This window comes from Bufo bufo, chromosome 3 (genome assembly GCF_905171765.1).
Source record: "Bufo bufo chromosome 3, aBufBuf1.1, whole genome shotgun sequence".
NCBI lineage: Eukaryota > Metazoa > Chordata > Amphibia > Anura > Bufonidae > Bufo > Bufo bufo.
In genome coordinates, this window is record NC_053391.1 from 222,135,449 (window position 1) to 222,149,480 (window position 14,032).

Consider the following 14,032-nt stretch of genomic DNA (forward strand, 5'->3'; position numbering starts at 1 on the left):
TTCGTGATGGGCATAGTGAGTTCATAGAAGTATTTATTTTTTGTCACAACATAGTGGAATATGAGACTTTGTAAGAAAAAAAAATAAAAATAAAAAGCATCATTTCCGCTAACTTGTGACAAAAAATAAAAAGTTCTATGAACTCACTATGCCCATCAGCGAATACCTTAGGGTGTGTACTTTCCGAAATGGGGTCATTTGTGGGGTGTTTGTACTGTCTGGCCATTGTAGAACCTCAGGAAACATGACAGGTGCTCAGAAAGTCAGAGCTGCTTCAAAAAGCGGAAATTCATCATAAACGCTATAACTTTTACCCAAACCATTTTTTTTTTACCCAAACATTTTTTTTTATCAAAGACATGTAGAACAATAAATTTAGAGCAAAATTTATATATGGATGTCGTTTTTTTTGCAAAATTTTACAACTGAAAGTGAAAAATGGTCATTTTTTTGCAAAAAAATCGTTACATTTCGATTAATAACAAAAAAAGTAAAAATGTCAGCAGCAATGAAATACCACCAAATGAAAGCTCTATTAGTGAAAAGAAAAAGGAGTAAAATTCATTTGGGTGGTAAGTTGCATGACCGAGCAATAAATGGTGAAAGTAGTGTAGGTCAGAAGTGTAAAAAGTGGCCTGGTCTTTCAGGGTGTTTAAGCACTGGGGGCTGAGGTGTTAAAGGCACAGCACAGTGTATCGCACCGCTACACAGCCAACCAGCCTGTGACGTAGCAGAGTCTGGTCTGCAGGCTGGCGTGGTGGGAAACATCAGGGGCGCGGGCCTGGCGCGTCTGACATTAATTTGTTTATTAAAGTTGCAGCCACCACAAACTGAAGGCAAAACCTGAGAGGGCGTTGAGGGGACCTGTGAAGCAATAAGGAAAGTCCAGCTCTTCACTGTTTAGGGCGTTGGGAGAGTACCACACTTTGCGTGTCGGGGGTTGCCAACCCTGGGGTAGGGCGGTTGTATTCTGTGACAAAAGGAGGAACCTTATCCAAAGTATACTATACGGAAGATAACCTATCCTGAGTGACAGGCAGGTGTCTTTCTGTCCCCTGTAGACTATTTCCCCCTTAGAAGCATGGGGTCAGACATAAATTAATGTGAAACTAACGTTGTGGTCTCCTGAAGGATTACAAATAGGTGAGCAATTTAATGTTTCGGGTGGAACCGCCCTTTAAAATGCAAGTGCGGAAGCCACCCGTCCATGTCATCATCCGTGCAGAGCATGGCAGGCTGAGGTCACAACACGCTGAGGCCACGTGGCTCTTGGGCTGGTACAACAATGAACACGCTGTAGGGCCCGGGGAGTGCTGGACTAGAAGAACACCGCCCCCTCAGGGGCTTCAGTATAACTTTATTAGTTGCCTTGTCCTGAACACAAGCCTAGATGCCCAGAGATAGGGCGATCTCCAGATTCACATTCTACAAACACTGCGCCCATGACACGCGACGCCCCCCCCTTCTTCTGTGACGTAACATTGCAGGCCAGAGGCGAGCCCTTTTACTACGAGGACCAATGAGAAGCCACGCTCTGCAGCCGAGCCCCCCTGAATGCCGTCCAATGGGTGCGCACGTCTACTGGTCGAGCCTCCCCTAGTCATTGTGAGTGCTGAATGCCAGCATGGAAGACGGGAGCTGCGGCAGCGCCAATGCGGGCCCTGGGTTAACGCAGCGGGGATCGCGCGGTACGACAGGTGAGCTGCCCCACCCTTGGTCCCTCGTTCACAACGCACCGGCTTATGCAGACGGGACTTCGGCGCAATCGTTTGGTGTTCAGTAAAGTTTCCTTGTGTGCGGAAAGTTGACGTGTTATGTGGGGCTTGCATGTATTCGTCCACGGCCGCCTTCCATGTGAGGCATGCATGAGTATGTGAGTGTCTATGGACATTCATGGAGGGAGATCTATGAAGTGCATCCTACGGGGGGGACGTAACTAGACGTCCATGTAGATTATCACAAAAGTTACTCCCAGGCCGGGTGTAGCGATGGCTGCAGCTGGGCTGTCACACGGAGGAGGTGTGTCCCCACAGCCTCTTGTCACAGAGGCTTCCTCCTATAAATCCTGCAGGGTGCAGATCTGTGGATAGTGGGTACACTGTGCCAGTCTGATCCTGGCATTGCCCCGTACATGATCCAGTGATCCCCAGTTGTATTACCATGAACCCCACCCAATCCGCTCCTGGGGAAAGCGGTTTTGGAGGATAAAGCAAAGTTCTGTGGACCTGTGTGTGACCATGATGCACTTGGCATGATAAGTATGGTGCCCATTCACTAGGCATGTTCACCACCTCTCCCTTTATGTCATCCCAGTCGACATTTAAAGGGAAAGTCATCAGAAAAAGTTGCAGATTTCCTGGTGTGAACAGGGGTGCACCACCAATGAGGCCAGGGTGAGGCAGCACCAGGTAGGGGCAAGAGGGGGGCAGCAGAAGTGCCATGGGCAATAAGCACTTTCATTGTGGCAAAGGGGTTAGGTTAAGAAATTGGGTATTGGGGGCGGGGAGCTGTGTTTCAGTTTTCACCATGGGTGTGGGTTATGGTGCGGATTTCCTCTATGAGAATCTCTCCATTCAATTCAAAGGGAAATAGATTTTGCCGCATGGATTTTGTGGCAGGTTTTACCGTGTGCATTTTCCACAGCGTTTCCCATTGCATTGAATGGAGAGATTCTCACACAGAACACAACGCAGGGATAGACAATTTTCAGCCCCATAGGATAACATGGGGGGAGTCTGGATATTGCTGATTTTCTGGCAGAACACTTAACCACGTGAGAGGGCCCCCTACAGGAGCAAAAGGAAGGCAGGAACAAAATCCGTTGTCTGCAGTCATCAGTGCAGGTGGTTGATGGAGTTCTAGGAGTAGGTCCACATGGGACGGATACACTACGTACCACTACCATAGACCACCGCAGTTATTCTTATGTGCGTCTCTTAGGCTTGCATTAACCTCGTTCTTGTGACTTATAGAATTATTAACATTACCCCGTGACCTTCCATATTAGATTATTACCACTAGGTGTAGCGTAACCAGAACTTTGTGTATGTCGGGTACCCGATTCTGGACTTTTTCACTGAAGTTCGGTGTTCGGCTGATTTTTTTTATTATTTTCCATTATAACATGGTTATCACGGAAAACAATAGCATTCTTAAGACAGAATGCAAATAAAATGGCCATTTGTGGTGAATCGCGGTGACGTCATCGCAGGACCTTCTATCTTCCATTCGGCAGGACCTGCGATGATGTCACCACGCTCACTACGTGGTGAGCGCTGTGACGTCATCGCAGGTCCTGCAAAAGAAGAGATACTGCCTGCGCGATCAAGTGATGAGGTTGATTTTTTTTTTATTATCTAGTAACCCCTCAATGACATTTTATTAGCATTCTGTCTTAAGAATGCTAATATTTTCCGTTCTAACGGAAAATAATAAAGTAAAGTTCGGGTCCCCATTGACTTTAATGGGGTCCGGGTTTGGGGTCATGTTCGGGTCCCGAACACGAACGTTGACCTGAAGTTTGTCCGAACCAGGCAAACCCGAACTTCCACGAGTTTGCTCATCCCGAATTACCACTATCCTGAATCCTAGGCGCCGCTCAGTCTTCACTACTCTAGGCCACCTATAGTAATTGCATTAAAGGGGTTCTCTGAGATCTTGATGCTGATGACCTATTGGGGACCCGCTTCAATCAGCTATTTGAGAAGGCGCCAGCACTCCTGTAAGAGCCACTGCCTTCTCCCTACTCAACTAGGACAGCGCCGTATATAATAGCGGCTGTGCTTGGTATTGCAGTTCAGCTCCATTCGCTGAGCTGCTCCAAGGTGATGAGACCGATGAACGTGTCATCACTGGCCTAGGAAAAGCTGAGAAGCACCGTTGCCTATTCAAACAGCTGATCAGCGGGGGGCCCAGTTGTCTGACCCTCACAGATTGGTCTCAAATTCTTGGAAAACCCCTTTAAACACATCCCTACCCTAGACAACCTGGGATATTGGGTATGTACGCGTTCCCGTGCCTGTATTGAGGCCTGCAAATTTCAGTCCGTAACTCTGCGCCGCAAAAAAATAGAACATGTTCTGTGTTTTTGTGGTGCGGACTGAATCTTGTGGATCGCAGACCCATTCAAATGAATGGGTCTATGGCCGGTGCTTGTGCATTGTGGACCGCTATTTGCTGTCCGCAGTATGGGCACACACGTTCGTGTGCATGAGCCCTTATGATGATATATAGTATAACTGGATTATGGATAATGTTGTGTAGATCAGTGGCAAACTAGTAGCTGTATGTTACCACTTACTGTATATGCAATGCAGGAAAAAGATAAGGTGGACATTAAGTGCTGGTGACCCAATAGCTGTGAAAAACCCCACATATGGTCTCATGTTTAGGGGTTTCCCGAGATGTTGATATTGATGACCTATCTCATTTGAATGGGACTGATGAAGGTGACGTCACATGGCCTGTGAAGAGGCACAGCGCTCAATGGACGACCGCCATCTGTTGAAACAACTGATCGGTGAGGGTGCCGCGAGTCGGACCTCCACCAATCAGATACTGATGACATATCCTGAGGATAGGACATCAATATCAAACTCTCAGAAAACCCCTCTAAAGCAGACATCACTTTTGATATGTCCTGTTTGGGACCCCTTTATCAGAGTGGAGTAGGGTTGTTGCGGGTATCGAAATTTCGATACCCAATCGATACTTTTGTCCCGGTATCGATACGATACCGGGATTTCCGTTTTTTCGATACTGGGCTGCGCTGCTGCGCAGTCTAGTATCTCTGAACATGAGCGCGCTGCTATCGGCGCGCTCATGTTCTCTCTCAGCAGCACGGGGAGAAGGAAGCTGTCCTCCCTCCCCCTGTGCTGCTGCCGCTGCCACCAATGAGAAGAGAGGGGCGGAGGAGGGGCGGCAATGAGAAGAGAGGGGGTGGAGGAGGGGCGGCAATGAGAAGAGAGGGGCGGGCGCACTGCGCCACCAATGATAGGATTACTATCGGAGCGATGGGAGGAGACATCAGCTTCACTAGTGGGCGTTCCTTTTCCCTGCGCTGCGATTGGACAGCGCTACAGCCAGGGAGAAGGAACGCCCACTAGTGAAGCTGATGTCTCCTCCCATCGCTCCGATAGTAATCAGCAGCATGTGGAGCAGGAGAGGAGACAGTAATGGGGCACTGCGGGCGAACGGAGCGGCGCCCAGGACTAAATGGTGAGTGCTGAGACATCGCTGGGCGCCGCTCTGTGTGGCCTAATAGTGAAAGTCTGGACTCATATACAGTAGTCAGTCTTTAACACATACAGGAGGCGGGTGCCGGCAGCAGAATCGCATTGCCGGCACCCTGCCCCTGACAGGGAGCTGCGATCAGCGGTGGTCCAAAATCATTGGTGGTGCAGTGTGCCCCCCCCCCCCTCAATCCCCCCATCCCATTAAAATCATTGGTGGCACAGTGCGCCGGCCCCTCTCAACCCTCTAGTATTAAAATCATTGGTGGCAGTGGCCACAGGGACCTCTCCACTCCCCCTCATTGGTGGTGCAGTGGCAGCTTCTGATCGAGCCCCAGCTGTGTAAGCCTGGGGCTCCGATCGGTTACCATGGCAGCCAGGACGCTACAGAAGCCCTGGTTGCCATGGTAACATCCCTGATGCTGTGTGCACAAAGCACAGAGCAGCAGGGACAGTGTGGAGTCCTATTCACCCCTGATAGAGATCTATCAGGGTGAATAGGAAAAGGGATGAAAGATCCCAGGTTCTAGCCCCTAAGGGGGGAAATAGTTATTAAATAAAAAGTGAAAAAAAAAAAAAAACACTAAAATATGAAGTATAAATCACCCCCCTTTTTCCCAATTTCACATATAAAATATATAAATAAACATATTACATCGCCACGTCAGAAAAGTCCAAACTATTAAAATATAAAAAAAAAATCTAGGTGGTGAATGCCGGAACAGAAAAAATAAAATAAAAACTGCGCGATTCGCCATTTTAAAAATGAGGAATGCACGTGGCTTTTTTTGTTTATTTTTTTCGCGTGGTATCGAATGGTATCGAGTATCGCAATACTTTTTCATGGTATCGAAACCGAATCAAAAATTTGGTATCGCAACAACTCTAGAGTGGAGAGGCTCCTTCTGTGGCGGAGAGATGTTGGACTAACCAGATACTTTTCCAAACAATTATAGCTAATTCTGGGGGAACCCTCATTGTCTACTTATCAGGGAGTAGGTATTAGTAATATGTACAGTGATGATTGACAGATGCAGCATAGATCAAGGTCAGACCTAATGATAGTCATCTGGACAGAAGCCAGTGCAGTTCAGAGTCGTACTCCAGTGTATTCCAGTGGAACAAATCCCAGTGGAGGGAAGAAAGCTTTCCCAGTGCTTTCTGCTGGGGACCAGTCCTGTATATGGTATTGATTTACATTGATCAGCCATAATATTAAACGGGTTATATACCTCAAAAAGTATGACTGTGCCTTGAATACTGCAGTGCATGAGAAGTACTATTGCTATATGAGTTTTTTTTAATGGACATTACATTCACCTCTCTGGTAGCGCCCCCTGCTGTATATCCTTCTGGTCCCTTTTCTCCTGCATTCAGTGGTGGACAGACATGCTCAGTAGCTTTCCAGCTCCCTCTCTCAGTATATCAGCATATTGATCTCATATTGATGCAGGTGAAGCGACTCGGCCACTTTCCATTTATTCATCCATCCCTAAATTCATAGAAATATATATGTATATCTCTGAAGATAGTGGAGAAGGACATGGGGAGTACATTATATCCCATATGTATCACTGGGGCTATATGTGATGGACTATCAGGGAGAAACACATTTAGAGCTAATTGCATTGCTTCCTGGGAGATGCAGACGCTTGAGGAGCCGCTGCTCACCCACAGAAAGGGAAGAAAGTCCTCCAGATAATGTAAATCCAACTTCACACCAGCGTCTTCAATCCAAGAAATGTGCTCTGTGTGATGGCTGCATTTCCAGAATCGAACACTGCTCCTCACATAATGCCGTGAGTACAGTACAGTGGACCTGCGGTCAGGCAGGAGCTCACGGCATCATAAGTCATAATGATGCTGTGTGTTCAGTTTAGAGGAGCAGTGTTCGGTCCGTGAAATGCAGCTGTTACACATATTTCCTGGACCGAACATGTTTGTGGGAAGTTAGGGGGTTTCCTGCTTTGGTTCCAGCCACGTGGGAAGGTCTGCCTGAGAGGCCCACGAAGATGAAAAACCTCGTTTTTTTTTCCGATGTCCGTTCCAGTTTTTTTTGCAGTTCGTATGCGGAACCATTCACTTCAATGTGGATGCAAAAAAAACAGAAATGTCTCCATGTGCATGCTATTTTCGTATGTCCGTTCCACAAAAGAAATAGAACATGTCCTATTATTGTCCGCATTACGGACAAGGAGAGGACTGTTCTATTAGGGGCCGGCTGTTCTGTTCCGCAAAATACGGTATGCACACAGCCAGTATCAGTGTTTTGCGGATCAGCAATTTAGGGACCGCAAAACATCCAACGGCCGTGTGCGTGAGCCCTTAAAAAGAGATAACCCCCTTTAAAACCACCTGTCATAAAATTAAAGTCCCCATAGTGCTTCCAAAACATCTCCGACCTGCCAAGGCATGAACTTCACAAGACCTCTGAAGGTGTGCTGTGGTATCTGGCACCAAGACATCCGCAGCAGATCCTTTAAATTCTGTTAGGCCTCTTGCACACGAACATTGTATGCCCGCCATACGGCGGGTCCGCAAGACACGGGCACCGGCCCGTGTGCACTCCACATCACAGATGCGGAACCATTTACTTGAATGGGTCCGCAATCACGGAGATGCGGAACGGAAGCACGGATCGGAACCCCACGGAAGCACTACGGAATGCTTCTGTGGTGTTTCTGTCCGTGCCTCCGCACCGCAAAAAAATAGAACTTTTTTTGTGGTGCGGACATATCACGGACCCATTCAAGTTCTCCAATGCATGGAACGGATGCACAACGTTCGTGTGCAAGAGGCCTAAATTGCAATGTATCTGCATGGATTGAACTTGTAATTTCAGCACATCCCACAGGTGCTTGATCAGATTGACACATGGGGAATGTGGAGGCCAATTCAACACACTAGGGGTCATATTCAAAGACCGCTGTTTTATGGAGGTCCAGCTGCTACTGGGGCTTTTTTTTATAAAATGACCCCTGTTGAGTTCTTTGCCATGCAGTGTGGCAGGGTGCATTGTCCTGCTGAAAGAGACTGTTGTCATGAAGTGGTAGATTTGGTCTGCAGCAACCTTTTAGGTAGGTGATATGTGTGAAAAATAACATCCATGTGGATGGACCACACAATTTGGCGTTTGTCTAAGTCACTCAGATCCATACATTTGCCCATTTCTTCCACTTCTAATACATCAGCTTCAAAAGCTGACCGTTCACTTGCTGCTGATCCCTGACAGGTGCCATTTTTACAAAATAATTAATGTTATTTAGCTTGTAATTGTAATGGTATGGCTAATCGGTGTATATAATGTTCCTGTGTGACTGACATTTCTAATTTTGTTGAGTCACGCTCTGTTGCCGTGGCTAGCCCAATAATAGCACCGAGCTGTGTCATGTAGTATGTGCCATACAGTAAGCAGCTGGTATGAATGTGGGAAAGTCACATGGCAGAGTTACAAGAAACTTGCTTGTGCCAAAATTAGCAGCTAGCTTTGTCTCTGCACGTATCCCCAGCAGATATTACTCCACGTACGCCGTACGCCACACTAGAAATATCTGAGCAGTGTGGTCCTCGCAGTTTCCATTGCTGGGTTAAGTTGCATGAACATGAATTCCCTAATGACAACTTAGGCTTCTTGCAGACGTTGCGCTTTACTCGATGATTTTTGTGCACAAAATCTACTAAATACAGTACTAGCTAAGTAGATGACATTCTCAAGATCTCATGTCACATTTTCCGTGCAGAAATTGACCTGTGGTCCGATTTTTGAAAGCCACAGCATGGCAATTACTTGGACGAATTTTCAGTGGAGCGTTTACACTTTACATTGAAAATCTGCGACAACATCCGCAGCCTTGGGTCCTTCATTCACTAGGGTTAAAGGGTTAAGCTGCAAAATATCCATACTGAAAAATTAGCATTTACTTCAAATATGGATCTCGCATCGATCACGGTTTCAAATATCATAAGTGTTTCACGCGCTGCCAAAGGCCTCCATAATACACTGCTCAAAAAAATAAAGGGAAAACAAAAATAACACATCCTAGATCTGAATTAATTAAATATTCTTCTGAAATACTTTGTTCTTTACATAGTTGAATGTGCTGACAACAAAATCACACAACAATTAAAAAAATGGAAATCAAATTTTTCAACCCATGGAGGACTGGATTTGGAGTCACCCTCAAAATTAAAGTGGAAAAAACACACTACAGGCTGATCCAACTTTGATGTAATGTCCTTAAAACAAGTCAAATGAGGCTCAGTAGTGTGTGTGGCCTCTACGTGCCTGTATGACCTCCTACAACGCCTGTGCATGCTCCTGATGAGGTGGCGGACGGTCTCCTGAGGGATCTCCTCCCAGACCTGGACTAAAGCATCTGCCAACTCCTGGACAGTCTGTGGTGCAACGTGACGTTGATGGATAGAGCGAGACATGATGTCCCAGATGTGCTCAATTGGATTCAGGTCTGGGGAACGGGCGGGCCAGTCCATAGCATCAATGCCTTCGTCTTGCAGGAAATGCTGACACACTCCAGCCACATGAGGTCTAGCATTGTCTTGCATTAGGAGGAACCCAGGGCCAACCGCACCAGCATATAGTCTCACAAGGGGTCTGAGGATCTTATCTCGGTACCTAATGGCAGTCAGGCTACCTCTGGCGAGCACATGGAGGGCTGTGCGGCCCTCCAAAGAAATGCCACCCCACACCATTACTGACCCAATGCCAAACCGGTCATGCTGGAGAATGTTGCAGGCAGCAGAACGTTCTCCACGGCGTCTCAAGACTCTGTCACGTCTGTCACATGTGCTCAGTGTGAACCTGCTTTCATCTGTGAAGAGCACAGGGCGCCAGTGGCGAATTTGCCAATATTGGTGTTCTCTGGAAAATGCCAAACGTCCTGCACGGTGTTGGGCTGTAAGCACAACCCTCACCTGTGGACGTCGGGCCCTCATATCACCCTCATGGAGTCTGTTTCTGACCGTTTGAGCAGACACATGCACATTTATGGCCTGCTGGAGGTCATTTTGCAGGGTACTGGCAGTGCTCCTCCTGTTCCTCCTTGCACAAAGGCGGAGGTAGCGGTCCTGCTGCTGGGTTGTTGCCCTCCTACGGCCTTCTCTGCGTCTCCTGATGTACTGGCCTGTCTCCTGGTAGCGCCTCCATGCTCTGGACACTACGCTGACAGACACAGCAAACCTTCTTGCCACAGCTCGCATTGATGTGCCGTCCTGGATAAGCTGCACTACCTGAGCCACTTGTGTGGGTTGTAGACTCCGTCTCATGCTACCACTAGAGTGAAAGCACCGCCAGCATTCAAAACATCAGCCAGGAAGCTTAGGAACTGAGAAGTGATCTGTGGTCACCACCTGCAGAACCACTCCTTTATTGGGGGTGTCTTGCTAATTGCCTATAATTTCCACCTGTTGTCTATCCCATTTGCACAACAGCATGTGAAATTGATTGTCACTCAGTGTTGCTTCCTAAGTGGACAGTTTGATTTCACAGAAGTGTGATTGACTTGGAGTTTTGTGTTGTTTAAGTATTCCCTTTATTTTTTTGAGCAGTGTATATAAAAAAAATAATTGGGGTCATTTATCAAACCGGTGTAAAGTAGAACTGACTGGTTGCTATGGGCAACTAAGCCAGTTCTACTTTACACCAGTTTGATAAATGACCCCAAATGTATTAAAGGGAGAAATATAGGTAATAGATATAGTTTATGGTAATGTGAATATAAATTGCTTTACTTCAAAAAACACAAATACATTTTGGTTTTAGTGGCCACATGATTTGTCTATTCACACACGGCAGATTTTTACGGAAAGGTCTGCGACTGAAAATTATTTCTATTCATCTGAATGGGGTTGTACGGCAGCAAGCACATGGGTTTCTGCAAGCCCCATTCAGAAGAATAGGACAGTTGCAGATCCGTCTCACCATGTGTGCATCCAGTCTAGTTTTCTTCTATGTGGGAACCATTCATTTGGCTATGGCAGCTCACATAGCAATTTGAGGCACTGCCACGTATACGGAGTTGCTCCATGAACATAAATGCTGTGCGACGTGGGCACGTTGCCATGATGATATAGAGCTATATGAGCCTGCTGGATATTTTGAGATGTACAGTATTAGCTCCACGGTTTTCTGTGGTATATATTTCAGGGATGTTGGAACGCTCAAAACATTCATTTAGCTGTGGCTTACATATAAAATATACCGTAATTGCCGTCAAACTAAAGAGAAAGAAACTCCACCAACAAGTAATTCATTTCTACGTCAACTACTGCCACACGGCAGATTTTGTTGCAGAAAATTTCTTCAGCCGCATTCATATGAATGGAATATTTTTTTAGTCGCAGGGTTCTGTCTCCCACACTTCTGTGATTGGCAAAAAATTTTGGTGTTTTTTTTTTTTTTTATGTCTAGGATTTTAATATTTTTTTAGAGGAAAGCATGTGCTCCCCTGCGATGTCCCGAAGGGAAAAAAATCATCATTAAAAAAACTGCAACACACATCGCACATGCGGTTTTTGAAGAAGCAAAAAAATAAAAAATACATTTTAAAAATGGAGGCCTATGGGAGAAAAACACGAGGCAATGAGGGAAAAACGGCAGACTCTGTGGTTGCTGCCATTTGAAAAATTTTTTAAAAAAAGGGGGGATAAAAACTCAGAATGGGTCATTAATATCAGACGATGAGCTGTATATAGAGAACGCAGCGCTCCTGTTTGCTGTCAACATTACAGCGGCGAGCAGTGTAATTACCGAGCCGTCCCGTTGAAGTGAATGGGGCAGAGGAGCTTTAATTACACCTGCTTACCACTGCGACGTCAAGCAGGTAAACAGTGAGAAGAACATAGCGCTGGCTTCAAATAGCTGATGGGCGGAGGTGTCTGCAGTGGGTCTCTGTCGATCTGATATTTATGACCTATCTTGAGGATAAGTCATCAATATAGGATAAGTGGGCTACCCCTTTACCCTTAGAGTGGTTTTCGGCTTTCCCCATATTGATGACCTATCCTCAGGTGAAGTCATCAACATCAGATCGTCGGGGATTTGATCTGAAAACGCTTTACGCCACAGAGATGAGGTGTCACACCTGTTTTTGACCGTTTTGGAGTACAGCTGTTACTCAGTAGGTAAACTCTGGTAAAGGTTCCACAGAAAGCCACAGCCTTTGATGGTTTTGCCAGCGTCTCTTGCCCTGGACGGAACATCACTGGTGCAGAAGTGTCTGGTGTGTTGTCTGCGCGTTTCAGCACAAGGGTTAAGCGGCTGTGGTTATTTAAGCACACAAAGCCGCTTCCTGAGGTTCCAGGATGTTAGATAATATAACTCTTGACACGCTGAACCTATGCAGGTGGACAGCTCTCTAATCTGCAGAACAGGTGACTCTTACATGTCATCTAGTTTAAAATATTTTCGGTTTTTACGTTATTTCGGTTCCTCTGAATCCCGCCTCTCACGCAGGCAAGATGTGATGAGTTTCATCCTGCAGTGAAGCAACATGTTGCGGAAATGGAAACAGTACTGAACATGGACTCACCGCTGTCTGCCGCGACAGTCCCGAAACATCCAGACTTGGTGGATCTTCTGTCATGAGTTGTCTGCGTCTTGGCTTTTTTCACTGCTCTAAAATGGTTGCACGTATTTTTTTTTTGTCGCAAGACTTTCTGCAGCTTGCTGACACATAACGTGTAGCCCCAGCCTTAGGCTAGGGCTGCGCCTAAACTATTAGGGTATGTCCTCACGCGGCTGAAACACTGCGGGTTCACCATCACAGATTTTCATGCTGCAAATCTGCAGCGTTGTACAAAGTGAATAATATTTTGAGGAACTTCATCCACACGCTGCGTAAATTGACCCGCTCTGCAAAATCTGCGATATGTCAATTTATACCGTGGATCTCCACTGCAGATTTTGCAATGGAAAATCTCCCCAGTCAAGGGGACAGTTACTTTTTTTTTTTTTTTTTTAATTGCTACAGCTGCCCTCCATTCATTTCTATAGGGCTGCCGAAAAATAGCCGAGTGGTAGCTCGTCTATTTCCGTCGGCCCCATAGACATGAATGGGAGCTGTGGCCACGCAAGGTGCAGTGCACCCATGAAGGCTCCATTTACAAGATAGGTGCGGGTCCCAGAGGTGGACCTAGCAATATGCCCCATCATCTGAGATGATACAACCCCTTTAAAAAAGTAGTATGTACTTTCATAAAGTGACATGAAAATCTATGTAATTTACAAATAAAACTGTGTATTCATATGTAAATGTCACCTTTATCAGGGGTCCTACTGAGACAGACCTACTGACTCTCCCCACGTGTGGCTCGGGACCCTTGGCTGTGTAGCTTGTTATAAGAAAATACATAGATGAATCATGAAATGGCTTACTGCACTGTAAATGCTGCTAACAGGATATAGGATCATGTGGTGGTAGGGAAGCAACTGGAACGGATACTGAACTTGTATGAGGCCCCTGAAAACCCTCTGTCACATACGACTGATGTTTAGAACATATGTCTTCAGTCATTTACTGACTGCATAGCCGAGGAATGCATGTAAGTGTATATGGCTGCATGTATCCAGCTATAAATTGGTCTGAACAGCTGTGAGCCACAAAGGTGTTAACTTCTGTTTTGTGAAGTCTCAGTAACGTCCCCTGCACACAACCGTATTTTTGGTCCATGTCTGATCCACATTTTTTGCAGATCGGATGTGGACACATTCATTTCAACTGGGCGGGGTGGGGGGGGGGGTGTGTGTCCCAGCAGTAGAACACGCACCAATCCAATAGTTTTCC

At 46.3% G+C, this 14,032-nt stretch overlaps 1 protein-coding gene across 1 annotated transcript in view; it reads left to right on the forward strand.

Annotated features, from left to right (window-relative positions):
• Positions 1-1,600: 1,600 nt before the first annotated feature.
• LOC120995021 (Krueppel-like factor 15) overlaps positions 1,601-14,032 on the forward strand; it is a 40,312-nt gene continuing 27,880 nt past the window's right edge. The window contains exon 1 of the mRNA XM_040423970.1: positions 1,601-1,697. The gene's annotated coding sequence lies outside the window, so the exon portion shown is untranslated. The remainder of the gene's footprint in view (positions 1,698-14,032) is intronic.